The sequence below is a fragment of the Pongo abelii genome, chromosome 6 (assembly GCF_028885655.2).
Source record: "Pongo abelii isolate AG06213 chromosome 6, NHGRI_mPonAbe1-v2.0_pri, whole genome shotgun sequence".
Lineage (NCBI taxonomy): Eukaryota > Metazoa > Chordata > Mammalia > Primates > Hominidae > Pongo > Pongo abelii.
In genome coordinates, this window is record NC_071991.2 from 18336181 (window position 1) to 18363863 (window position 27683).

Sequence of the window (27683 nt, forward strand, 5' to 3'; positions counted from 1 at the left end):
ATCTTGGCTCACTGCAACCTCTGCCTCCTGGGTTCAAGCAATTCTCCTGCCTCAGTCTCTTGAGTAGCTGGGATTACAGGCACCTGCCACCACACCCAGCCAATTTTTGTATTTTTACTAGAGACGGGGTTTCACCATGTTAGACAGGCTTGTCTCAAACTCCTGACGTCAAGTGATCCACCCCCCTCAGCCTTTTAAAGACCTGACATCTTAGTTGTTACTGTGAAATTGATTTTCTTGTTTTCTCCTCATCTTAACCTTGTTTTAAATATCAAAGTAAAGAAAAGGAACTGTTAAAACTTATATGAAGTATGGCTGAATCTTCAAAAAGATATCAAATATTTAGAAACTAATTTTATGCTGCATATGTTTTATGAATGGTAGCAATACAATTTATAACTGTCATTTCTGAAATCTCCGGATTTAGGTCTCCATTGCCAAAAAACGTAAAAAATAGAGTTATGACAAGTGATCTCTTGAATTAAAACCAAATGTTTTTATATTACAGTACCTGTGATGATGATTCCAAACAGGCTTCTCCTTAATAAGTGGCCACAGTAGAGTCATGATGTTAGCCCTTATATTTATAATGAGGACAATTCTGGGTCACCAAGGGCCTGGATATGGGACCCTTGGGGCCCACTGTGATATTTATGGACATGAAATACAGTCATAGGCCATTTATCAGATTTATCAAATTTGGAAACTTCCAAATAAATTAATTTGACAAATATATATAAACTTCAGTAAATTTTATTAGTTTTATTTTTTGCCCTGTGTATTTGCATAAATGTTACTAGGAAATATATTTAATAAAAGTAGAAGGATTTTTTTTTTTTGCATGATACTCAGCTATATTCTTCCAATAGTTGTGGAATAACTTAGTGCCTTCAGCAGTGGCAGTCTCCTAAAACGATTGTCTATCAGTTAAAGGTTAACTGAGTATTTGGACCAAGTAGCAAACTAGAATTCTTTTCATCTAATCTCTGTTTAATATAGGTGTATCCATTATAACATCCTTGGGTCAGTGTAGTACGTCTTACATTAAGTTTTGTCTCTAATGAATATTTATATTACATAAATGGGAAAATTGGTGGGTTCCCTTGGTAGAAACATGATATTGGTATTTTTAAAGTAAACTTAAATAGGTCAGAATTTTTATCCTCTAGAGAAAATTTCACGTCTGATTAAATAGTTTACATAAACTTAATCTTTTTCTGCTAGATGCATTATAATCTCAGATATTATTCATGTAGCTATTCCTCTGTGAACCATAAAATGTTCATTTCTTCAAAATGAATATGAAGCTCAAAGCATTAGTGGTCTTAAGAGCATAAAAACTTTATTACTTTGTGCTTCACATTTTTCAAGTAACTTTGGAAAGCCGAAACAAATTTTGCATTTAGATTAATGGAAGATGTTTTCCATTTGAAGGAACTGGCAAGGGAGCAACAATAACAAAAATCCCCTAAGGTTAAAAATGTAGTGCTTTTGATTCTTCCCAGAACTGTGTTAGCAGAACAATCATTTCTCAGCATGGAAAGGTATCATAATTGGTCTATACAGTGGCAATACTGAAAACGAGTATGCTTCAGAGAAAGCTAATATGACTCTACTTAATAATTTCCTTCAAGAGCCTGAATTTGAATGTATATTCCACCCAGCTTGAGGCAAACAATTTGTTCCTATAAGTTCTAGTGGAAGTTACCGGGGGGTCATGCAATTTATTTTTGTCTTGAAGTTTTCAAAACTGTGTAGAACTAAAGACACGTTTACTTGCATTGTTCCACTAGTAATTTGATCCAATTGGCAATGCTCCTTTCTCTTCTTCTCAATTCTATTATGTTGGAAGAGTAGAAGCGTTCATAAAATGTGACAAACAATTTTTCCTAGAGACGTTTCCTCTTTATATTTGAACCTCTGGTCCACTTGTGAATGTTTGCATTCTTTTTTTTTTTTCTTTTTTTTTATTATTATTATTATTATTATTATTATTATTATTATACTTTAGGCTCTATGGTACATGTGCGCAACGTGCAGGTAAATTACATATGTATACATGTGCCATGCTGGTGCGCTGCACCCACCAATTCGTCATCTAGCATTAGGTATATGTCCCAATGCTATCCCTCCCCCCTCCCCCCACCCCACAACAGTCCCCAAAGTGTGATGTTCCCCTTCCTGTGTCCATGTGTTTTCATTGTTCAATTCCCACCTATGAGTGAGAATATGCGGTGTTTGGTTTTTTGTTCTTGTGATAGTTTACTGAGAATGATGATTTCCAATTTCATCCATGTCCCTACAAAGGACATGAACTCATCATTTTTTATGGCTGCATAGTATTCCATGGTGTATATGTGCCACATTTTCTTAATCCAGTCTATCATTGTTGGACATTTGGGTTGGTTCCAAGTCTTTGCTATTGTGAATAATGCCGCAATAAACATACATGTGCATGTGTCTTTATAGCAGCATGATTTATAGTCCTTTGGGTATATACCCAATAATGGGATGGCTGGGTCAAATGGAATTTCTAGTTCTAGATCCCTGAGGAATCGCCACACTGACTTCCACAAGGGTTGAACTAGTTTACAGTCCCACCAACAGTGTAAAAGTGTTCCTATTTCTCCACATCCTCTCCAGCACCTGTTGTTTCCTGACTTTTTAATGATTGCCATTCTAACTGGTGTGAGATGGTATCTCATTGTGGTTTTGATTTGCATTTCTCTGATGGCCAGTGATGGTGAGCATTTTTTCATGTGTTTTTTGGCTGCATAAATGTCTTCTTTTGAGAAGTGTCTGTTCATGTCCTTTGCCCACTTTTTGATGGGGTTGTTTGTTTTTTTCTTGTAAATTTGTTGGAGTTCATTGTAGATTCTGGATATTAGCCCTTTGTCAGATGAGTAGGTTGCGAAAATTTTCTCCCATTTTGTAGGTTGCCTTTTCACTCTGATGGTAGTTTCTTTTGCTGTGCAGAAGCTCTTGAGTTTAATTAGATCCCATTTGTCAATTTTGGCTTTTGTTGCCATTGCTTTTGGTGTTTTAGACATGAAGTCCTTGCCCATGCCTATGTCCTGAATGGTAATGCCTAGGTTTTCTTCTAGGGTTTTTATGGTTTTAGGTCTAACATTTAAGTCTTTAATCCATCTTGAATTGATTTTTGTATAAGGTGTAAGGAAGGGATCCAGTTTCAGCTTTCTTTTTTTTTTTTTTTTTTTTTTTGAGATGGAGTCTTGTTCTGTTGCCAGGCTGCAGTACAGTGGCACAATCTTGGCTCACTGCAACCTTCACCTCCTAGGTTCAAGCGATCCTCCTGCCTCAGCCTCCCGAGTAGCTGGGTGGGACTACAGGCATGCACCACTACACCCAGCTAGTTTTTGTATTTTTAGTAGAGAGAGGATTTCACCGTGTTGGCCAGGATGGTCTCGATCTCTTGACCTCGTGATCTGCCCGCCTCAGCCTTCCAAAATGCTGGGATTACAGGCGTGAGCCACTGCGCCCAGCCAAATGTTTGCATTCTTTAGTAAGTGGTTTTTTATTATGGGTCTTTACTTACATGTGCTGTTATTGTCCTTTTCACTGGGATTGTCTAGGTTTTCAATCTGTTTCTTTGTATTGATTTTTTGGCTATGGGACTAGTTTTAAAGCCCTACCACAGAAGTAGAGGGTCTGTACTTGGAGTATGGTGAGTAATGTGAGAGAATGTTTCCTTTTTTTCCTTGAAGAATGGACAGTTTTAGGGGAATGTGTGCAGATGTCAGAAGACGGCTACATAGCGAATGAAGCATCAGAAGGTAGACACAGGTCTCTGCATTGCAAATATCAGTAACAGGGATGAAGAAAGAACAGCAAAATTTTTAGAAAAAGTATAAAGGATGGTTAGACACTTAGACCCTCTCTTTTATAAGTTTGATTATATACTTCTAAGAAGCAGCAATAAGTTGAAGGTCAAGTTATCTCAATACTCTGATAAGATGTGGTCTCTGGATTCATACCAAACATTAGAGTTCAAGGCATTCCCCTTCAGTTTATTTTATATTCCTCAAATGTATCTAATTCCTTAGGATTAATGACTTGTTTCTCTTAAAAACAGCATTTATTGCTTTAATCTGAGAAAAAAATAGGACTTCCAGTGTTTATATCTACAAACGCAAGGATTGAAAAAAATTTTATAATCAGCCTTGCTGCTAATTCTTGTAGGTGAAGCAATGACTTAGAAGAGTGGGGAGACTGGAGTACATGATAGTTTTATAGACAGCCACAGTTGGCAAAAGATGGTGGTGAGACAGCCACAGTTGGCAAAAGATGGTCCCCGTTGTAAATCCTTTATCTCCATGAGAGCAACTGTTGCTGGCTAGCTTCTTGTGAATTAAGTATGCACTTTGTCTTTTTTTTAATGTGATAAATGAACATATTTTCTAACTGGCTATTTGCTTAATAAAAATGAGTAATATAATAAGGAATTAGGGAAGCATTGGAAAGATAATCACTGGGAGGTGAGAAAAAAAGTTATCTCTTTGCTTCAGTCCCTTATTCTGATCTTTATAGATCAGTTCTCCCAGTGAGAAGCCAAATGGGATGTCATTCTTTGTTTGTTTGTTTCATTAGTTCTTTGCAATCTATAGTAGGACTGTTGAGGTTACCAGCAGGTTGAAGGAGGGGAATGAAGGCAGGTGGTCCATAAGCAGAAATATTAATTCTTGACTGATAGGGATAGTGAATATTGACGAACATTGAAAACATTATATTATGGTCTTATTTAGGCCTGAACACTGACAGCCAGTTGACAAGTCTAATTTTTCATAACTTAAATGTGGTTCATTTAGGAAAAACTGCCATCAAGGGCAATTCAATTCTATTAGGACAATTAACTCTGACTTTGAAGTAAGTAGAATAAATCAGTTTATTTCTCAATAAGGCCCAAATAAACTGAGATTGTTGTGAAAATTATGCAGTTTGTGACTACAGTGTGGATGATGTGTGTTGGGTTGTGCAGTGTACAACCTGCAAAGCTGTATGAGGCAACCTAGACATTCTACTCCTAGCTATATACCCAAAAGAAAATACATGTTTCTACAAAACCTTGTACAGAATGTTTATAGTACCATTATTCATAATAGCCAAAAAGTGAAAACAACCCAAATGTTCATAAACTAATAAGTGGATGAACAAAATGTGGTATATCCATAAAGTAGAATATTATGTAGCCATAAGAAAGAATGGAGTACAAACACATGCTACAGCATGGCTGAACCTTGGAAACATTATGCTAAGTGAAAGAAGCCAGACACCAAACAGCCCATACTGATTGTATGAGTACATTTAGATATGAAATATCTAAAATAGGTAAATCCATTGCCAGTGGCTGAAATGGGGAGTGATTGCTTAATGGGTATAGGGTTTTCCTTTGGGGGTGATAAAATGTTCTAGAATCAGACAGTGGTGGGGTTGCACAACCTTGAAAACTACTGAAAACCCTGTGAAATGTACAGTTTAAAATGGTTAAAATGATGCATTTTATGTTGTATAAAAGAACATTTGGTCTGATGGCAAATTGACATGAGGGAACTTTTTTGGGGGTGATGGAAGTGTTATAATTCTAGATTAGAGTGATGGTTGCACAACTGTATAAATTTACAAAAACTCATCAAACTGTACTCTTAAAATGTGGGTGTATTTTATGGTATGCAATTATACCTCAATAAAGCTGTTTAAAAAAAAATTCTATGAGTCATTACTGAAATCAGTGCCATTTTCTGAATTTCAGAAATATCAAAGGAGAGCTTTCCCAGTGTGAATTTATCATAAATAACGTTTGGTATTTTTTTTCCTTTGACTTAACAAAAGCCTGAGATGCAGAAACAAATCTGCACTTCCATGTTGTGTTACCCGCTTTGGGCCATGGCCCATTTGCCAGTTGCAGATTGCCTCCTTGTCTGAAAATGGGTGTGTTTCTTCATAGTAACTCTCAATTCTATTGTTGGTGACAGCGCAATAATGGAACTTTCTTCTGTGTGGATAAGCCCCTTCAGTGATATTTGCAAATCAAATCATATCTGCTTTTTGTGCTACATTGTCCTCAAAATCTTCTGATTGGTTTGGTTATAGACATCCCTATATCAGCTTCCCTGTTCTCTTTCAGTTTAAATATCTGTATGCTGTAGCAAATTGCATTACGAAATCCTCTCACATTTATTGCTGTTTAGTGCATGGAAATGGCATTTCCTCATTACCAGTCAAAGATAAATTCTAAATGTTTCTTTTTTTTTCCTGAAGCATCAAATTATGTATTCAAAAATCTTTTCTCTATAGCATTATTTCTCTGAGCTGTTTCTTTTTCCCCCCTGAATGCTGACACCAGATGCAGTCTGCATGGACATTACTCCCAGGGAAATCTTGTCTTCTACCCAGGATGAGGAGATTATAGGAAGCAATGGTGACTCTTGTTGTAGATTCACAATGTGCTGACACGATAATAGGACATGAATGGGCTTTTGGAATGCCTTTTCCTTTGAACTGGGCTGAGAGGGGGACAGAGGCAGACAGCTCCATGGCCTGAATTTCGTTAGCTGTGTGACAATGAGAGAGATAAGTAGATGTGACAGTTATGAATGATCCTCTGTCATGCACTTTCACGTTCAGACTCAGATAAACTGACACTGCTGTCAAACACCAGCTATGGAGAGCTGAGACCTCTGATGAACCTTCTAATATGGTAAATGGGAATCTTAATTCTTCATTAACTGGAAAAAGGAGATTTGGCCATGTAATTATCTCCTTGCTGCCTGTTTTAAAGATTCCAATAACCCAGCATTTACAGTTGACTAGGCAGGGATTGCTTTTCCCCCCCAACACTTGCAACATGCAGACTGTGAAATCTGAGGAAACGCCGCTTAAACCCAGACTTATTGCCTTGGTTATCTTTAATGACTTTGAAATGTATTGGCCTCATTATGGAACAGTGCAGTTATCAATTCCTCTAATTAGGTGATGTGCTCCCATAAGAAATTTAACATTAAAGCACAAAAATGAACTCGTTAGAGGCATCTATTGCTGGGAACTTCAGTATCAATGGTGAATTAAAGATACTGTGTTTCGTTACCAACTCTTCTGCACTCTACGTCTGACTCCTCCTTGAAGACTAGCGCATGGACATTTTTTTCTTTTTCCTTAAGGGTTTAATCCTCATATAGCACCTCTAATACCTTTTATGACATTTGAGTGCTTCTGGATAGTAAACTGTGTGCCTTTGACTAAATCGACTAGGAGCCTAGGGAAGGGAGGAGAGGTGAGCAGTTTACGTTTAAATGCTCCACATATCAACCCATCTTTCTTTCTTAGAATTTAACCCATGGCTAGTTACTCTTTCTTATATAAGTCCAATAAACTTCCTTTCTATAAGTAGCTTAGCACAGTCTTTGTTTTTATCACGATAGGGACCATTATTTGTTTATTAAATAGTGATGCTGTTTCACTCATAAATATTTCAGCTGTGTTTCTAGAGAAGTAGGATGGGGTTTCTGGGTTTAGGCTTCAGTGAAGGGACTTTAGGTCTCTTAACCCTTCTTTACCTCAATCATCCATCTGAACAAAAAAAATCATTATAGCCTCCCTTTGGGGAAACTATATAGTTTAATTAGTGTTTTCTAATAACTTGCAAATCCTTAGAGAAAAGTTATAATAGAAGCATAAGAAATTATCTTTGGGGTTATTTTATTATTATTGCTATTATTATCGTTATTACTGTATGGGACTAGTTGTTTTTTTAAACTGGCTACTTGAAAATGTGTTTCAGATCTCATGGAGTGAAATTTACCTTTCATTTACCTTAGGGCTCAAATAAGAATATACTGAATATAAAAATACGGAACACTGATTTCTTTAAAATACCTGACCCTATTAATGGCCAGGAGTGTTAACTTTGTCACCTGGAAGAAGATCCTGTCCTAACTTGAAAATGTTAGAGTGAAAACCTTAATTGTCTCCTCTCAAAGGGTCATTGAGGAAGCTGGGCTTGAGTCTGTGCAGCTGTTCTTCAATAATGTTATATCATTCTGAACCAATTATCATCCTTAACCCAGATTTGCTTTGAATCTCTGTGGCATCTTGACTACTGTCTATAACAACGGTGATTGCCAGACACTGCCTGATGCTCAGGTTTCTATCAATCCTCTTCTCCTCACAGCAGGTAGGAGTTTCTTGGTGTTCCGCTCCTTACCCAGGCTTGAGGAATAGTCCTAATTTTTGCCATGATGCCTTGCTGCAGTTCTGGCTCTTCCCTTGTGCTGTTGTTCTCTTTGTCATGCAGGTTTCCCAGTATCTTAATAGAAGCCTTGAACAATTCCTATTACCTTTTCAGACCTTCCTTCCAAGAACTGGGGGATGGGGGTGTCTGATCTTGTCACAGGTGGGTGCCACATGTAAGGACCCACTGGTTCCTCATGGGATTCTTTGAGAGAGTCTGAAGCTCGCTTGTCTGGGTTAAAAGTCTGGTGCTGTCACCTGCTTTCTGAATGACTTTAAGCAAGTTATTTGACTTCTCTTTGCCTCAGTTTCCTGCCTATAAAATGAAGATAATAGCTCCTGTCTTATCAAGGTTCTTAGAGAAGATTAGATGCATTAACACCTGTAAAGCACTTAGAACGCTTTAAGTCACATAGTAAGCATTAATAAATATCAGTCGCTAACAGCTTTTGCTTCTGCTCTGTTACCATTTTACTATCTCACCTCTCTCATAGCCCACAACAGCAAGCCAAACTCTTTGGCTCTTGATAGATTTATTATTCTTAATGTTTGAGCCCTACTGTTTGCTATTGCTTCCTTTTTTACTCCTATACAGTAATGTGTGAAATTGAAATAAAAAACGGAATTGAGGCCAGGCACAGCAGCTTGTGCCTGTGATTCCAGTGCTTTGGGAGGCCAAAGTGGGAGGATCGCTTAAGCATAGGAGTTTGAGGCTGCAGTGGGCTATGATAGCACCACTGTACTCCAGCTTCGGTGACAGAGCGGGACCTTGTCTCAAAAAAAACAAACAAAAACAGAATTGGTCACCATGATATTAAAGAGCCATGAAATATATTAGCATGTCATTTTTCTCCCTATCCCCTCTATCCTAAACATTCCATCTAGTTTTGGGAAATAACTTCTTTAAGGTAGGCCAGTTATTATGAATGTAGCATGATTGTCTATAGTGTTATGTTTACTGGGTTGATGCCAAGGAAAAATGAATATGGCAGGTCCCAGCAAGTAACAACAACAACAAAAATGGTATTGTCGACTATTTCACAGAGGGCGTGGAGTTAGTATTGGGTTTTGAAGGATGAATAGGAGTTTATCAGATGAGGAAGATTGAGAAGAGCATTCAGGGCAAAGGCATGTGGAAAAATTGGTGTGGTAGTGCACGCCAGTCCTGGGACCTTCAAGTTGAACATTTAGGAGTGTAGTGTTTATGTTTCAGAAGCAGAGGATGAGTGGAGAGGGCAGCAATAGAATGGCATTAAGACCCTTGTACAGTATACTAAGGAGTTTGGACTTAATCCTATGGGCATGCAGGACCCTTTGAAAGATTTGCAGTGGGAAAGTGATCGGATCTGATTTGCTAACTCATTGCAATGGCTCTGTGGAAGAATATCTTGGAGAGGGGTTCAAGACTTCAGCCAGGGGACATGTCAAGTAGTGTTTCAAATGCTAACTACCCCCTCCTGCTTCTCACATTGCTAAATAGAGTGCAGCAGAATGAGGTGGACTTCTGAAGACAGGTTTTTGAATCAGCTTTCCAGCAGTCCCTTGAGTACATTGAGAGGGTGCATGGAGGGAAGACATACCGTCTTTACCCTCCCCTCTCCCCATGTTAATCTATTAAAAGAGATGGGAGCAAAGCTGCTATCACTTTGGGCTTGACTGAAGACAGAAGTCCTTTAGCATCCTCCCCTGAGTGCGGGCAAGCCTTGTGCTTGCAGAAGAGAGGAGATGAGAATAACATCTTCACTCTTCAGTGAGAGGGCAGGCAGACCCTCACACTGGATGGTTCCACCCCGGAGTTCAGGCCTCTCCTGACAAGTGTTGCGAGCATCTGACGTTCTTGGCCTCTGTTCTGCTCTGCTTACCTTACAGCAGTTAAGCATGAGGGCATTCTGTGTCTTCCTTTCTTTCCCTTCAGTTGCTTAAAGAAGATGAGAATTTGCTTTAAAGAAAAATGTTAATAAATCTTTATAAAATGCCATTAAATTAGAAAATCTCACACTCTTTTCTTCAGAATGCTTTTCTTCAATTGCCATTGTATCTTTTTGCCCCTCCCAAAGTCTTACCAATTATTATTTGTATATATTATCATAATTACTTGTAGAAAATCAATAGAATTGCTTGTCTTTATCAGCAGTGCTACCTTTCTACCTCTCTCTCCCTTTTCATCTTCTCTTCATCTCTTGTGAATTGTTATTTCTGGGGGTATTATTATTGTAATTAAGGAAATTGATAAAAATACCATGACAATTTCATGCCTCAGAATTATTACACAGGGTTTATAAAAAAGATTATTATACATCAATGCAGTATTTGTTATTCCTAAATGATTATTCCAGAAATACTAATCAAAAACATCTCCCTGCAGAATAGTACTGTGGCTTTAATATCAGCTGCTGTTTCTTTGAATGGGGTTGCCCAATCTTTCATCAAAGAAACACATCACCCATATCCCTGTCTTTAAAAACAGCAATTATGTGTAAATGCCTCCTGATTTATTTGAGCCAGGGCCACTGGCCAGTATGAGTCACCACAATTTATTGCTAACCGTCACTTTTACATGATAGGTCTGTAACAAATATCTGCTGCATATTGTTAAATTAATCTTCCATTTAAAATTAATGGAGTTAGACTCCCCAGGTTCAATGTAATTTCGTGTTCACGGGCAGGGAGGGATGTGTGCTGCATACAAAATGAGACAAGGCCCAACGCCCTAATCTTTCATCACCTTGAACCTGGAGACTAGGACGCGTCTCAGCACCAACTAATGAGATTGAGCCTGCGTCTCTCCTGAGGATGCCGGCTCAAAGAGGCTTTTCTGCTCAGAAATAGCAGGCTCCGTCTTATTTTAATAATTCCTCAGATATGACAAGTCTGATGTTATGTATGAAAGAGCCAGGCTTGAGAAAGAGATAAAATGAATTTTATATCATTACTTCAAAACCAAACCAAGGGAAGTGTGTTGTAGTTAAAAAAAAAAAAAAAAAAAAGATAGGACACATTTTAGTCATGAAATATACTGACTGTAAACCAGGAGTCATCCTTTCATTTATTTTAATGCACAATCACCTTAGATTTCTCTTCTGTAATTTTTAAGCCTATTCATGCATTAATAAAAATAATGTGGATGAAAGCAAGAGCTTGTTTGATAAACATTTAGATGAAAATATCAGAGCGGACATGTAATTCCTGATGGGGTATGTCATACTGAACCTCTGAAGTCCCATCGCTTCTTTAGGTGGCATCTTTTGAAAATGCATCTTTTTCTGTGTACCACTAACCTATTACTGTTTAGTCTCTTAGACTTTAAAAATGACTAAGCCAAATTACTCAGGGGTATTGGGTTCTCTTGTTTTTTTTTCTCAGTCTTTTTCACAAACCAGGTAACTATTTTGCATCCATGGAGAAGAAGGTTTTACAGAACAGATTTCAGCTCTCATACAACATCTATAGTACTTCTGTCAAATGGTTGCTGTTTTTTTGTTTGTTTATTTGTTTTTAATTCTTAGGGAAGACTGAGCCCCAGGGACAATGGGACCCTTTTCCTAGGTAAAGAAAACGTCTCTAGGAAGACACTAAGTTAAGAGCCAGGCAAGATGGTGCACACTTGTAGTCCCAGCTACTTGGAAGGCTGCGACAGAGAATTGCTTGAGCCTAGGAGTTCAAGACCAATCTAGACAAACATAACAAGACCTCCAGATAAGGTAAACTTCCTGGTTTTTAAAAATTCTGTGAGTTGAGTTCTGCTTCCTCAGAGGGGAATTCTAAGTATCTGCACTTTGTGTCTGATTTATTTATTTTATTTTTTTGAGACAGGGTCTCACTCTGTCTCCCAGGCTGGAGTGCAGTGGCATGATCTTGGCTCACTGCAACCTCCACCTCCTAGGCTCAAGCAATCCTCCCACCTCAGGAGGGAGCTGGGACTACAGGTACCTGCCACAACAGCTGACTAATTTTATGTGTTTTTGTAGAGACAGGATTTCATCATGTTGCCCAGGCTGGTCTTGAATTCCTCGGTTCAAGCAATCTGCCGGCCTCAGCCACTGTGCCTGGCCTGTGTCTGATTTATAATACAACATATGATTGATTTTAAAGCTCTTTTTTTGTGATTTTTTTGTAATTTGGGACCAAAATTTTTTTTCCAACCCCTTCTTCAGACATACAGAATAAAATTTCCAAAGAAGCAGTATTAGTATTATACTACCTATAGCTTTTATTATTATTATTATTTTACTGACATTCTATAACTTAGAATTCTATTTTCTTACAAACTTTGTATATTTAAATGAACATAGGGATAGAAAAAATGTAAACTCTAATACAAGAATCAAGTATAGTCACTTATTGACACGTGCAGTTTTTAAAATTATAGTCACCCCTTGGTATACTCAGGGAATTGGTTCCAGTACCCCCTCACCTTCACCCCCACATATATTCAAGTCCTGCAGTGGGTCTTGCAGACCCCTGTGTATGAAAAGTCGGCCCTCTGTATGTGTGGGTTTTGCATCTTTTGAATACTGTATTTTTAATCTGCATTTGGTTGAAAAAAGTCTGCATGTAAGTGGATCAAAACCCATGTGGTTCAAGGGTCAACTGTGTATCACTTTGATAGGCTATTTATAAGAGAAGATTTTTAAAATATTGCTCCTTATCTGTACTTGAATAAGATTTAGAAAATCTTAGGGGTATTTTAGAACCAGATAAATAAGTAAAAATAATGATACTGTAAATTGGAAAATAAATGAATAATAATAGGGCATCTTTCTCCATGAACCTGAATTGCTTTGCTTTCCTCTCTTTTGATGTCTGTAAGCTGTTGCATTTTGTACAGTGGGCCTCAGGGTGCTTCGTGAGTCCCAAATATCAGATTTCTTTTTCTCTCTTCTACTTATAGCATATTTGCCTTAAGTTCTTGATATTTTCTTCTGCCCTCTTTTCTTCTTTTAATATCTTCAGCATTTTCCTTCTTTTTTCTTTCTCTCCCTCTTTCCTTCCCTTAAAAGGGCTTCTTTATTTTATATAGAAACTCATCTTTTTTTGTTTTGAGACAGGGTCTTGCTTTGTTGCCCAGGCTAGAGTGGAGTAGTATAAATCATGACTCTACTGCAGTCTAAACCTCCCTGGCTCAAGCGATCCTCCCACCTCAGTCTCCAAAGTAGCCTGGACCTCAGGCATGCACCACCATGCCCAGCTAACTTTTGTGTTTTTTTAGAGACAGGGTTTTGCAATGTTGTCCAGGCTGGTCTTGAACTCCCGAGTTCAAGCAATCCACCTGCCTCAGCCTACCAAAGGGCTGGGGTTACAGGAATAAGCCACTGTGCCCAGCCTTCAATTTTTTTGTTATTGTTGTGAGTGAGTGAGTGAGAAAGAGAGAGAGAGTGCAGGTTGATATGCTCAAGCTTAAGGTCTGTAATGGGTTTAAAGCTCTAAGTTTTATAATCAGGATGGTAGAGATGGAAGGGATCTCTGATCTAATCCATCCTCCATTTCATAGGTAATGCCATGGAGGCCTGAAAAGGTTAAGGTTCTCAAAGATCAAAAATGTAACCTTTTGGAAAGTATTATCGTGGTTCCTCAAAAAAATTAAACAGATAATTACCATATATGATTCAGCAGTCACACTTCCGGGTACATAATCGGAATTAAAAACAGGTACTTGGACAGATACTTGTATTCCAATGTTCGTAGAAGCATTATTCATAATAGCTAAAAAGTGGAAACAGCCCACATGTATATCGGTTTGTAAATGGATAAATAAAATGTGGTATATCCATGAAACAGAATATTGTTATTACTTTTGTTTTTGAGTTACATTTTATTCTGTCACTGGGGCTGAAGTGCAGTGGCACAATCACACCTCACTGCAGCCTCAAACTGTGGGGCTCAAGAAGTCCTCCTGCCTGGTACTACAGACATGAGCTACCGTGCTCTGCCTGGAACATTATTACTCAGCCTTAAAAAGGATGATAATTCTGACAGTCACAGCAATACGAATGAATCAATGTATTTTGAAAACATTATGCTGATTGAAATAAACTACACACAAAAGGATAAATATTGTGGGATTTCACTGCTATGAGGTACCTAGAGTAGTCAAACTCACAGATACAAAAAGTCACCACAAACTGGGAAGAACAGTGGGATAGGGAGTTACCCATTCATGGGCACAAGGTTTCATTTTGGGATGATGAAAAAGTTCTGCAAATGAATGTTGGTGATGATTAATAATGTGAATACACTTAATGCCACTGACCATATACTTAAAAATGGTTAGAATGGTAAAAAAAAAAATTTGTATATTTGCCACAATAAAATACACAGACACTGATATGATTTGGCTCTGTCCCCACCCAAGTCTCATTTCAAATTATAGTTCCCATAATCCCCATGTGTTGTGGGAGGGATCTGGTGGAGAGAATTGAATCATGGGGGCAGTTTCCCCCATTCTGTTCTTGTGATAGTGAGTACTCACAAGGTCTAATCATTTTATAAGAGGCTTTTTTCTTCTCTGGGCACTCATTCTTCTCTCTCCTGCCACCTTGTAAAAAAGGATGTGTTTGCTTCCCCTTCTGCCATGATTGTAAGTTTCCTGAGGCCTCCCCAGCCATGCAGAACTGTGAGTCACTTAAACCTCTTTCCTTTATAAATTACCCAGTCTTGGGTAGTTCTTTATAGCAGCATGAGAACTTATTAATACAGACACGCACACATTCTTTTATTACCTGAGAAAATTTCTGGCAATTAGTATGTCTGTCCTCCTTTGCCTCCATCTCTGTAGCTAACATTTGGACATTCCTCTGTTTCAGTTTCAGATTTGCTCTCATAATGTTTTTGAATGTTACATCTTTCCCTTTCTTATTTCAGTTTTCTTTTTTTCTGACATTGAGTACCTGCTTTGTGATAGTCACTAGAGATACAAATAGCTCAGAATCAAAGAAAGATTGTACATGAAGTATTTTCAAGAATATGCATATAAAATATTCAAAGATTTCTCAGAAAATATCAATTGTAAAATAAATAAAATACAACAAAACTGTTTCTTATTTGCACAAATGTGTAAAGTACATGTAGTCTAATTTAAGTAGTTTTTATTTTTTTTCTCTAGAGTAAATTTTGTGACTTTTTTTTTTTTTTTTTTTTTTTTGAGATGGAGTGTTGCTCTGTCACCCAGGCTGGAGTGCAGTGCTGTGTGTGATTTCGGTTCACTGCAACCTCCGCCTCCCGGGTTCAAGTGATTCTCCCACCTCAGCCTCCCAAGTAGCTGGAATTAGAGGTCCCAGCTACCACACCCAACTAATTTTTGTATTTTTTAATAGAGATGGGGTTTTGCCATGTTGGCCAGGCTGGTCCCTAACTCCTGAATTCAAGTGATCTGCCTGCCTCAGCCTGCCAAGGTGCTGGGATTACAGGTGTGAGCCACTGTGCCTGGCCCAATTTTGTGACCATTTCATATAATATTATAAGTATTCCTTTACTAAGGCAACCTCTTAATATAGGTCTCTCAGTGGCAGGCTTTTCTTATTCTATGGATTGACTAAGAAGCCCCCAAAAATCCTTATGAGGAAAGACAGAGTCATGTGTCATAAGAGAAGGCTATTAATAGGCTTGAGTTTCCAAGAAAAGAGTTTTTCAGACTGAGGAGTAAAGAACATTGGTAACTGGCCTTCAAAAGATAGTTAAGATTGCATCCGGAAAGATGTGGGGAAGGGAATGTAAAATGGATAGCAAGGCAGGATAGCAACAGGGCATTCTTGGAATAGACAACCATCCATTTGTTCTCAGTGTGAAATATACATGGTTTTGTAATGGGAATTAAGGCCGAAATGGCATGTCAAGGCCAGTAGTTGAGAGCTTTGTAGGCCACATTGAAGAGTTTGTATTTGGAGTTTGATGGGCTCCTAGGATGGATCTGTCCAGTGGACAACTCCTACGAGAGCCTCTATAGAGGTATTAATTGAAGAGCCTCTATAGAGGTATTAATTGAAGCCTTTGGATAATCGAGATTGTGAAGATAGAATATAAGACAGACCCTCTTGAGCATTTCTCCCTTAGTGAGAAGATAGTGGTGATACACAGAAGGAACCTTCAGCAAGATGAGAATGATAGATAAAGGATGGACTTTCCCCAAGAAACCTGGCAAGGGATTGATCAGGAGTGTTAATACTGTCACAGAGACTTTAAAGAGGATCACAAATGAGGGGAAACCTTGGATTTTAATCTTGACTCTTAGTACTCAAGGAAACTGCATTTTAAGATGTGGTAATTAAAGTATTAAAATATTCTAAGTGCCCCTTGCACTCTCCCTTTCTGTGCCCATTGTGACAGCATGGTCACATCACTGCTCAAGGCATGCAAGAGTGCTTTATTGAAGATAGTATTATGGGGGGATATTTTATTTTGATAGAGAGTAACAAATTAATAATCTATCTTTAAGTGTCTTAAAGTCAGTAGGCAAAGGAGAAAAAAAGATATTTATAAGGAAAGCATCTGCAGGACAGATTCTAGATTTCTATTTTTTGTTGTTGTGTACGTCAGGGCCCGGACTATGTAAATAATAGGGCAAAATGTGAGTAGCAACATAGTCTTATTAGAAACCTAAATATCTACAAAGAGAGCAAAAAACTATCAAGTCAAGAATATGTTACCCATTTTAGTAAAAAGATTAGATTTCATTTGCCTTGTGTATGTGTGTGTGTGTGTATGTGTGTGTGTGTGTGTGACAGTACTGTATTAGGAATGCTTAGTAGGCATTTGGAGAAGTTTTGGGTGATTGGTAACATGAACCATTCTTCCCTTTAATCTGGTGCATCTGAACATATTCCTGGGCAGAAGGTATACCTGTGCACCTTACAGACGTTTGTGGGTACTTTTATTTCATTATCCTCAAGCAAGAATACGAGATTGCTCTATTCTACATTAGACCAACTTGTTCTTAGCAAGCACAGAATAATAACCTTTCAGTGTGAATGTTTGTACATAATAGTAGTAGGATGTATTTTGTGGTAAGTATTTTTTAAATGAGGATTCATTTTAGGCCTGGCACAGTGGCTCACACCTATAATCCCAGGACTTTGGGAGGCTGAGGCAGGAGGATCGCTTGATTGAGCCCAGGAGTTTGAAGCCAGCCTGGGCAACATAGTAAAACCCCATCTCTACGAAAAGTATAAAAATTAGCTGGGTGTAGTGGCACATACCTGTGGTCCCAGCTACTTGGGAGGCTGAGGTGGGAGGCTTGAGCCTGGGTGGTGGAGGCTGAGTGAGTGAGAGCATGTCACTGCACTCCAGCCTGGGTGACAGAGTAAGACAGTCTCTCAAAAACATACACACATAACATACATACATATGTACATGCATACATACGTGAATACGAATGAGGATTCATTTTAAAAAGCATTGAAATGTAAATATCAGCTATACCTGAATGTTTATAAAGGTAAGATTGTCATTAAAGGAAACCTTAGGAATTTCTCACACATACTGAAAATCAGCCCAAAAGTGTTTTCTGTTGTTTGGTTGTTGTTGTTGTTTTAGGATTTTATGGAGTACTCTCATTACTTATCACTTAGACCAAAGGAGAATGTCAAACTGCCAACGAAGTTGTCTTTTCTACATTTCTACTAAATAATGTTAAGTAGTCAGGTTCATCTTTGGAAGGAAGATTCTTAAGTGCTTTGGCCTCCAGCGGTTTAGATGAGACTTCCTAAAACTCAAAATCATTTTATTGGAAAAAGCTTTATTTTCTGTCTTTGTGAATTATATTTATAATAATGCATTTAATTTAGGCCTTGGGATTTTGTACACCTTTGGGTGGGCCTCTTCCTCTTCTCCCCCTGCATCTCTAATAAGCACTGAATATCAAATTGAAACCATGATATTCTGAAATCGGAAAGTTTCTGCCTTTTGCAGCTTATTTGATGGGAATAAAAATGACTGATGGCACTCTCTCTTGGACCCTTTTGTTCAACTCAACTATGATTATGGAGCCTATTAGCTGGAGTTACAACCTATTTAAGAGCAGTGCTTACCAGTAATGGGGGCCAAATGATTTTGGAAAGTTCAGATGTACTGGACTCCCTGCAGAAATGAATTCAGCACTGAACATATTGATGCAGAACCTGAACGAGGCTGCTGCAGTGGGACAAAGAGAATTGTGAGCTCTGCAAGAAATGAGTGGGTAGTAGAATTAAAGATCAGATAGATGTTCGGCTCAAGGGCAGTCTCAACTCTTAAGTTCATCACAGCAATTTAATCAGGCCCAAATGAGCGTTGCCCAGAAAGGAATCAGCCTTTGGTGTGACAGGAAATGGAGTTTATTTAAAAGATTCTTTGTTTCTAGTAATTGTTTGTTAAGGCTTCCCAAGTCTACACTAAAATTACGGAACTACTACATTTGATAGGTGATAGCACTTTGGTTTACCTTGATTCAGAAGATGTACTGTTGAGAAGATTTATACAAGTCATGATCTTGTCCAGAAGGAGCCTGCCACCTCAAAAGTTCCAGCTCTATCATCTTTTGGATTAAGTAGGCCAGAGTGCATCTTTGGCTTTAACCATCTGATGCCCCCTTCCATTGTAAAATTATTTTCACAAAAATCTATTTGTCTACAGTAAGAGTTATATAATACAGCAGTAAAGACCACAAACTTTAGAATGAGGCACACCTGGGTTTGAATTCCACCTCCTCCACTTGTTAGCTATATGACCTTGAGCAAATTACAACTGTAGTTGAATGCATAGTTCTTTACTTACTAAATGAGAATAATAATTCCTGCCTCACAAGATTATGGGGAGAGGTCAATTAAATGATGTAGTATGTATCAGTTACTTCACAGTGTCTGCACATAATAAGTGCTCAATAAATAGTAGTTACAGCTATAGAGCTCTCTCATCTTGTCCCTCACCTCATTTGCCACTCCTCTACTCTCTTCATGAGCCAGAGTGTTCACTGCTTTAGGAATAAGTGAGGGAAACTTTTTTTTTTCTTTCTTTCTTTTTTTTTTTTTTTTTTTTTTTTTTTTTGAGACGGAGTCTCACTCTGTTGCCAGGCTGGAGTGCAGTGGCACGATGTCAGCTCACTGCAACTTCTGCCTCCCGGGTTCAAGCGATTCTCATGCCTCAGCCTCCCGAGTAGCTGGAATTACAGGTGCCCGCCACCACGCCCGGCTGATTTTTTTTTTGTATTTTTAGCAGAGACAGGGTTTCACCACGTTGGTCAGGCTGGTCTCGATCTTTTGACCTTGTGATCCACCTGCCTTGGCCTCGCAAAGTGCTGGGATTACAGGCATGAGCCACTGTGCCCAGCCAAATAAGGGAAACTTTTTAGGATCTTTGGCTTCAGTCATGGAGAAAAAGAACAAACTATAAATACCTGGAGGTTTGAACAGTTCATTGATTGTTAAGAACCCAAACAAAAACACTCCGTCCCCAACCCCGACACAACAACACAGTGGGGTATTTTGGATTGACACATTATTAGCCTGGAAACCTATTTTGACAGCCAGGTTATGATTTTACACATGTAATAAGAAGAGTCTATTAGTTTTTCTTCTTTGTTGCTCACTAGTTCTTAAGTTTGCTCAATAATGTATAGCTATTTTTGTCTAACACTGACAAAATTTGAAAAGAAGTATAATAAATTTATTAGGATTTTACTTCTCTCCTTCATGGACCTGGCAAATAGTGTATCTGTGTCTCCATATCTATATCCGCGTCCTTATTTTTTTTTATCTATAGCTATTATCTGTCTCTGTGTGTGTGGAAAGTGATAATGAATGAATGAATGAATGATAACTGAGATCCAAACTTTGAACTTTATGGATATCAGGGTAAACATCCAACAGTCCCTTAAATTTGGTGCACTCAAGTAAAAGCTGAATTGGAGAGAGCTGACCAGATCCTCATAAAGTTAAGCTTTTTATCCCTCTGCCCATAATTTATACCTTGAGATCCTATAGGGATGTGCCTAGGCCTGTGTGAATGGCAGCCTCATCTATGCTGTACCTGCAGTACAGACCAGCCTCATCTGTGCTTTACCTGTAATACAGAGTGAAACATATCTAGAGAAAGAGATTAGTTTGCAATTAGGGGGATCCCACCCATTCCATAGCTTGGCCCGGTGGAGGTTCCCTGCTTTGATCATCTCTTGGTGAAGAGAAAAAGAGACAGCAAGTGCTGTAGAAAGTTTTCTTCTCTGTAGTTAAAGTGAGAGGGTGGAAATAGGAGCATAGAAAAGACATTCAGAGAATAGAAAGTGACCAACCATTTGAAAACGTAAAGGAAGACCTGGGTTCAAACGTTTGTTAACATACAGAGAAGAATAATATGATCTATTTGGTGTATTACAATCCAGTGTGTATTTTCTATCATACTTACCAAATGTACTTACTTGTTGTAAACATTTAATATTTGTTTAATGCTTTGAAGATTCGGAGTAATGTTTCAGATCTACATATTGTATCAATAAGCAAATAACATATGCTAAGCATTTAAAGGCTATTGTCATTCTCCAGCTAGTACAGAGCAAATGTTAAAGGGTAAAGACTATGTAATTTCAGGTTCGGTTTCAGTGAGGAAGCCAGAACAGCAGTCTACTCTATCTGCTGCTTTCTTCCACCCCAACCCCCTGACCCATAACAACAAAAATCAAACCCAGAACAAACCACATAGATTGATCAAAGAGCATAACATGCATTGTTAGGATTTCAGATATGTAGATAGAAAGTCAGATTAAGCTTAAATGATAATTTTGAGTTCTTGGAGCAATGCTCATTGATTACAATGTGTGTGTGCTGGGGGGAAATATTTGGGGTGCCCATACCTTCCCTGGGCATGTTAACCTTGTGGGGCTTGCCTTGTTTCAGAACATGTTTCCTAGTAGAAAAAGATGACTGTAAAATCGTAGGCCTTTTCTAGCATGCACCTCAAAACTCTTCCAGCCTCTACCCCTCACCCAGTTCCAAAGCCACTTCTGCTTCCACATTTTAGTTATTTGTTACAGCAGTACCCTCCCTTCTTGGTACCAGTTTTTGTCTTAGTCAACTCAGGCTGCTATAAAAAAATACCAAAAACTAGGTAGCTTATAAACAACAGAAATTTATTTCTGACAGTTGTGGAGGCTGTGAATTCCAAGATCAAGATGCTGGCAGGTTCACTGTCTTGTGAGGCCTAGTTTCTGGTTGTAGATGGCACCTTCTAGCTGTGTCCTTTACATGGTAGAAAGGGTACACGAGCTTCTAGGGCCTTTTTTCTAAAGGCACTAATTCATTCATGAAGGCTCCACCCTCATGACCTAACCACCTCCACTAAGGGCCCACCTCCTAATACCATCACCTTGGTAGTTAGGATTTCAACATGTAGATTTTGAGTGGACATAAACATTCAGACCACAGCCCCTGTGAAGAAGGTATTTGTTATTCTGGCAATGCAGGAGCAAGCTAGCACACTTGCCATATTTAGCTGATAGAAGTAATGTGAAATGAACCGTTAGGAGGAGGGATTTTGTGGAAGAAGGAATGGCGGACTGAGCAAGATAAAATATGGAGAATTGCTCCCTCTTCAAGAAACGCCTCCATCCTGATGTATATCAGCTTTCATATCCCCATAGATATTTTACAGGCATTGCTACCTCTTTAAACATTTATGCTATTAAAAAAATCAGACCAATTGTTGACATAAAGCTAACATAGCAGCTTCTATATAGACAGAATATGAATTTTTTATGCTGTTGATGAGAAGTTTATGTCATTTATATACTATAGTAGGGTAGAAGATGGATTTGAAATCCTGAAAAAGCTACTGTTTGTGCCATTCAGAATATTAGCTTGTGCTTTGAATCGAAACATTAAGATAGCTGTATTGTCAGTGTGAGTGTTTCTGTGCAAACTGGCTTACATATGGGTGGAATGGGAGAAATTGCTCTACCTGGAGAAAATAGTTTTCTTTTGTTTATGTTTTGTTTTGTGAAAGGAAGGATTAATAGCATTTAATACCTGATTTATCTGCCCTTCTCTGCATCATTAAAAGAATGAACTGTTGTGGTAATAAAACCATATTTCCTTGAATTAAAAGTGCCATCACTTGCAAGATGCAACATTATTTTATGTACCTCTAAAAAACTACACAAACAAACTGACATGTCAAACTGATATGCCATTGATGTTAAGATGCATTCCAATTTCAGAGATGTAAAAATACTTTAAAATGTATATCTTGGAATCAATGAAATACTGCATATAGTTCTTTTGTGGTATGTGTATATATGTATGTATACACACACATACACATCTACATATATGCCACAAGAGAATAAAGTATACTTCTATTTGGTTATAGTCTATAATATTTTGAATCATTTTACTGAGTTAGGTTTTACTTATTTTTTAAAGTTGCTGTTGACATCTGTTTGATACCATTCATTTAACATGGCATGAATTTAGAATCTCTACTTAGAATAGTCCTTTGGAAGCCCTAGTTTGTTGAGTTTTCAAAAGAGAAAAGAGTCTGGTGCAAGGAGGCAGACTGACATTAAAGTTAGATCATTTTTTAAAAAAGGAAAGAAGGGAGGGAGGGAGGAAGGAAGAAAGGAAGGAAGAGGTTCATCCTGTCAGTTAGGAGAGCCAGCTATCTTACTTTTCTAAGACAAAATCAGATCATACTAGTATATCACAATCCCATAGTTTATCTAATTGCATATTTATAATTCTTCTTGGATGGTGTCTCTCATCTTGGATTACCTCTCTCACCCAAAATCATATTTTATTTTGTTTTGTCATTATAAAATTTACTATATGATCATTGCAAAACAAAAACAAAAAATTACCAGTACGTATAACAATACTGGATGTCATATATTAAGTTCTCAATAAATTATGGCGATTTTTCCACATCAATACCTTATCTTCATGTTTCACATCAATACATAATTTTTAGTGACTGCATATTATATCATTGTATGATAAAACGTAATTTTTAACCATTTCCCTATTGATGGACATTTAGATTGGTTGCAGTTTATCACTTTAATGGCATGGCTGCCATGTACTTTCTTTCTGTCACACTTACCCAGTGATCATTTTAGGATCAATTCTAGGAGTTTCTGGATTGCTGGATCAAAGGCTGTGTCTTCATGTTATTATGTGTTGGGAAGGGACCATTTCCTCATCTGTTCACCAATACAGGATATCAGCCATCTCCCACCCCACCCCATCTTTACCTACTTGATTGGTTAAAAAAAAAATCTATTTTTGTGTTTATTAGCATTTTTAAAATTGTAGTTGAGGTTGAACACCTTTTCATACGTTTTGGCCTTTTCAGAGTGGTTCTTGATAATAGAAAGCATAGCAGGTCAGAGAGCAAAAGGTCTTAATGAACTTCCATTCTGCTTCACAGAAGCCTATGAGGTTTTGAGGTAACTTTCTCAAGTTCGTTATAAAGAAGATGAAACTGATAGAAAATAACTGTGATGTAGAAATGGGGTCTGGCCCACTTTCAGCTGGTCTACTCTCCGTCACTGGAAAGGAAGACTCAGCATCAGAAAGCCAGGGGAGATCCATCCAGAGGTCCAGGATTGTTCTGAAAATTTGGAATACTGAAATCAAAAACTCTAGACTCCTTCCTGCTTTCTGAGATGCAGGGATTTGAAAGAGAGGTCAAAAAAGGGCCCCTTTCCTCTGCATGTGCAGCTTTTATTTACTATTGTTTCCTTTTTGTTGTATTGAAATGTCTTCATTGCTTGCCTTTATGGATACAAATAACCAGATACTGTAATTTGAAAGTAGTTAACAATAAAATTGCATAGTATGAGCCATGCTGATTTTTTTTTTTTTTTTTTTAGCGGGCAAATGGGGTGATTTCTCTATGAGCCTCTCTGCTGTCAGAAGCTCTTAACATTTGAGTCAACATGGGAATTATATTTGGAATAAATTAGTAAATTCCCATTCAGCATGCCTATACCATGTAATCTTCAGGAACCGTAATGACTGTGTAGTAGAGAGTATATTTCCACCTTGGTATTTATAAAACACATTTTCTCTGAGAAACCCTTCAGTATCTGTTCTTCAAGGCCCAGCCCTCGTGCTGCCTCCTTTGTTGGTTAGTGTTTATTTTGTAATAGTTGGGACAGTGTTGTACAGTGGAAACCCATAAAGTGAACTCTTAGGCCTGCTATTTACTAGCAGTATTCTCATGTTTGGAAATCAGGAGCAATGTAATTGTTGAGACAATTTATTTTAATGAGAGTAAGTCATGCAGTAAGCATCAATCTTAGCACATATACATGTTGTCTTTTTTGTCTCCCTGAAATCTTCTTCAGCTGCTTCCATGTACGGATGTCTTCTTCCAAATTCCTTAAGAGCCTTCATCTGGGTCATACATTGACATTTATTTGATACTTAATATTGATAGTTATCTCTTGATGTTTGTGTATGTCTTTGTATCCATAGGATCCTCCATTAGCACATATATTCATTCATCAAATATTTATTGAGCCACTTCTGTGTATTAGGCATAGAGTAAGATGCTGGAATATGTTAATGAACAAGAGATGTGGTCACTGTGCCCTCCTAATGCTTACATCCCAGCAGGCAAGACCTATATGAAACAAAGTTTGAATTACTAAATGAAAGACATGGCAGTTGCTGTTAGCAATGTTGTAAGGGGCTATGAATGTAGACTAGCTTGTACATGACATTTGAGCTGATATCTGTTGGCTGAGTAAGAGTTAGCCAGGTAAAGGTGGGGGTGATAAGTCTTTAGGCAGAGAGAGCAGCACGTTCAAAGACTCTGAAACAGGAAAGGACTTGTTTCAGTAGTGCAATAGAGGATGAGCAAAATGTTCTCAGAGAATGGAGTGTAGAAAGCAGGCCTTCAGAGAGGTCATTAGCAGCATAAAAATGGGGTAAGAATGGCAACCTTGTGCAGGGTCTTGAAGGCCAGGTGTAAGTTCCAGTCTGTCACCTGAGAGCAACAGGAAGATACTGAAGGGTTAAAGGTTTACCTGTGGAAGAGTATCAGTAAAACATAAATGGATAGATTCTAAGTGAGTCTACTTTAAGCTGGAGTTTGGAGTCGCAGGGTCCTGCGTGTGTACCACCATACTCTCTACACTTTTAAAACTAAAACAGAGTCTTCTAAAACATAAAACAAAACTGGATTATATTTTCAACTGTTCCTTCAACTCTAAAATACTATGATTATGCTAGAGTATGAGAAATTTTATTTTCCAGACAAATATAAAGATGTATTTCTGATGAAAAATATTTTCAACCTAAGCTAAAAGGAAATCTAATGAAAACTTTAAGGATCCCTTAAAATACTAATATTGTGTTTAAAGAGAAAATGATACTTGTCTTTATAATGTTTTAAAACATTTAAAATATGCTACTGAATATAAGTGAAGAGTGGTAGATCCTAAAGTAATATTTCTTAGAAGAGTAGAGTGGGTTATTTCCAAAATCTTTTTCGTGGAATTTTAGTCAAAGCTACCATAGGGATCATGTTGTTCAGCCTCTTTGTCCTTATAAAAACATTAGTATCTTCATAAATCAAGAAAATGAGTCCCAAAATTGGACACATGAGCTACCCATTTTCTAAGATTTTGCTGAACGGAACTTTGATCATAGGGGTCTCTTTCTAAGGCAACATATTAGAAACTCCCAGCATCACTGTATTCCTTATAAGAATCGTATTTTTTACATTAATCTCCAGAATCAAACTACAAGACAATTAAGTTGTTGCTTTTACCAGGTTGAAACTTGCCTTGATTTACTATAAATGTTGGTTGCCTTGATTTCTTCTCCTTTTTGTCTCAGTTCTACATGTTGCTGTTCTTCTGGTTTTGCTCCTTATGAGATTTGCTGGATCTCTGTATCTCTTCAGCTGTGGTGAGTTTCATGGACAGGGTCAGAACTTAGGGAAATGTTGAGAATAGGATGTGGTCCTATGGTGGGTCCTCCTCTTCTTACACCTTCGACTGTTGTACCACTCTTTGATGTTACAAAGATGAATGACTTGTGGTCCTTGGCCCAGAGTTTCATATTCTGGATAAATTATTATTTATTTGTAGTGTACTTCTATATTTTTAAATGCTTTCAGAATATTAGAAATACAGTGTTTCCTGTCAGAAATGCCAGCTGAGCAAAAGCCAGTAAGTCAGATACTAATGAATGGTTTAGCAAATTGTAGGAACTAATGAAATTAAATAAAGATTATTAAACTAAACTAGTGGCTCCTCCCAGTAGTTTAGAGCGTTGCTGACCACCTTCTTTTTGTCCACTCACATATTAGAATTAAAAGTGTCAAAGTAAAATTAAAATAACATTCTCACCTACAAGAGGTAGGGAGAAGGAAAGTAATATTTATCTTTAATGTTATTTTCAGTTGTGCATTTATTATGTATATTTTTGCATAAAATAACTTCTAGTTTTTGTTTGGACAAACCAATCAAATGAGTCTTTAAGATGAAGAAGGAGAGCAAACCCACAAGAGATGAGTTTCGTATGTCATCTCAAAAAAAAAAAAAAAAAAAAAAAAAAAAAGATTTTTTTTTTAGCTCACCAAAAAATGCTATATGAAATGAGAATTTTAAAACCTTACCTGTGGAAATCACAGCGGTAATACTTATATTTCAGCCCTTAGATATTCCCAGTGGTGTTTTGATCTTAGATATTCCCCCAAAGGTGTTGATTAGATTCTGGCTACAGCTGAAGGAAAAGAATTTTTGCTTTTTAGCTGAATAGTAAAACAAGCCTCTAAAGATATGAGGCATAGGGGGAAAAAAACTAAAGGCTTCTTCAAGGTGGCATAAGGGCACAATTTTTGTCATCTTTATTTTAAGAGCTTTACCAGGCCGGACGCGGTGGCTCACGCCTGTAATCCCAACACTTTGGGAGGCCGAGGCGGGTGGATCACGAGGTCAGGTTATCGAGACCACGGTGAAACCTTGTCTCTACTAAAAATACAAAAAAAATTAGCCGGGCGCGGTGGCGGGCGCCTGTAGTCCCAGCTACTCGGGAGGCTGAGGCAAGAAAATGGCGTGAACCCGGGAGGCGGAGCTTGCAGTGAGCCCACATCGCGCCACTGCACTCCAGCCTGGGCGACAGAGCAAGACTCCGTCTCAAAAAAAAAAAAAAAAAGCTTTACCAAAGGTTTCCCCTTAGTAAAGAATTTAATACTTGAAGTCATCAGATTAGATTTCAGACTTCATTTACCTGCTCTATGCATTTTTTTCGTCTTCCTGAGTTTGGTCTGCCTGTGTTTCTTAGTCTTCAGATGTCTTTTCTCTGTACTGCCAACCTCTAATTGGAGATTTATTAGGTGCTCTTAAGTAAGAGAGGAGGAAGACCAAAGGAGACAGAAAATGGAGAAGCAAGAAGAAACTGATCAAGGCAGGAGAGGGAGGAACTGGAGAGGATGGAGATAAAACATGGATAAATGAAGACAAATGG

At 37.9% G+C, this 27683-nt stretch overlaps 1 protein-coding gene across 13 annotated transcripts in view; it reads left to right on the forward strand.

Moving 5' to 3' along the window:
* AUTS2 (activator of transcription and developmental regulator AUTS2) overlaps positions 1-27683 on the forward strand; it is a 1192438-nt gene that overhangs the window by 660295 nt on the left and 504460 nt on the right. The window lies entirely within an intron of this gene.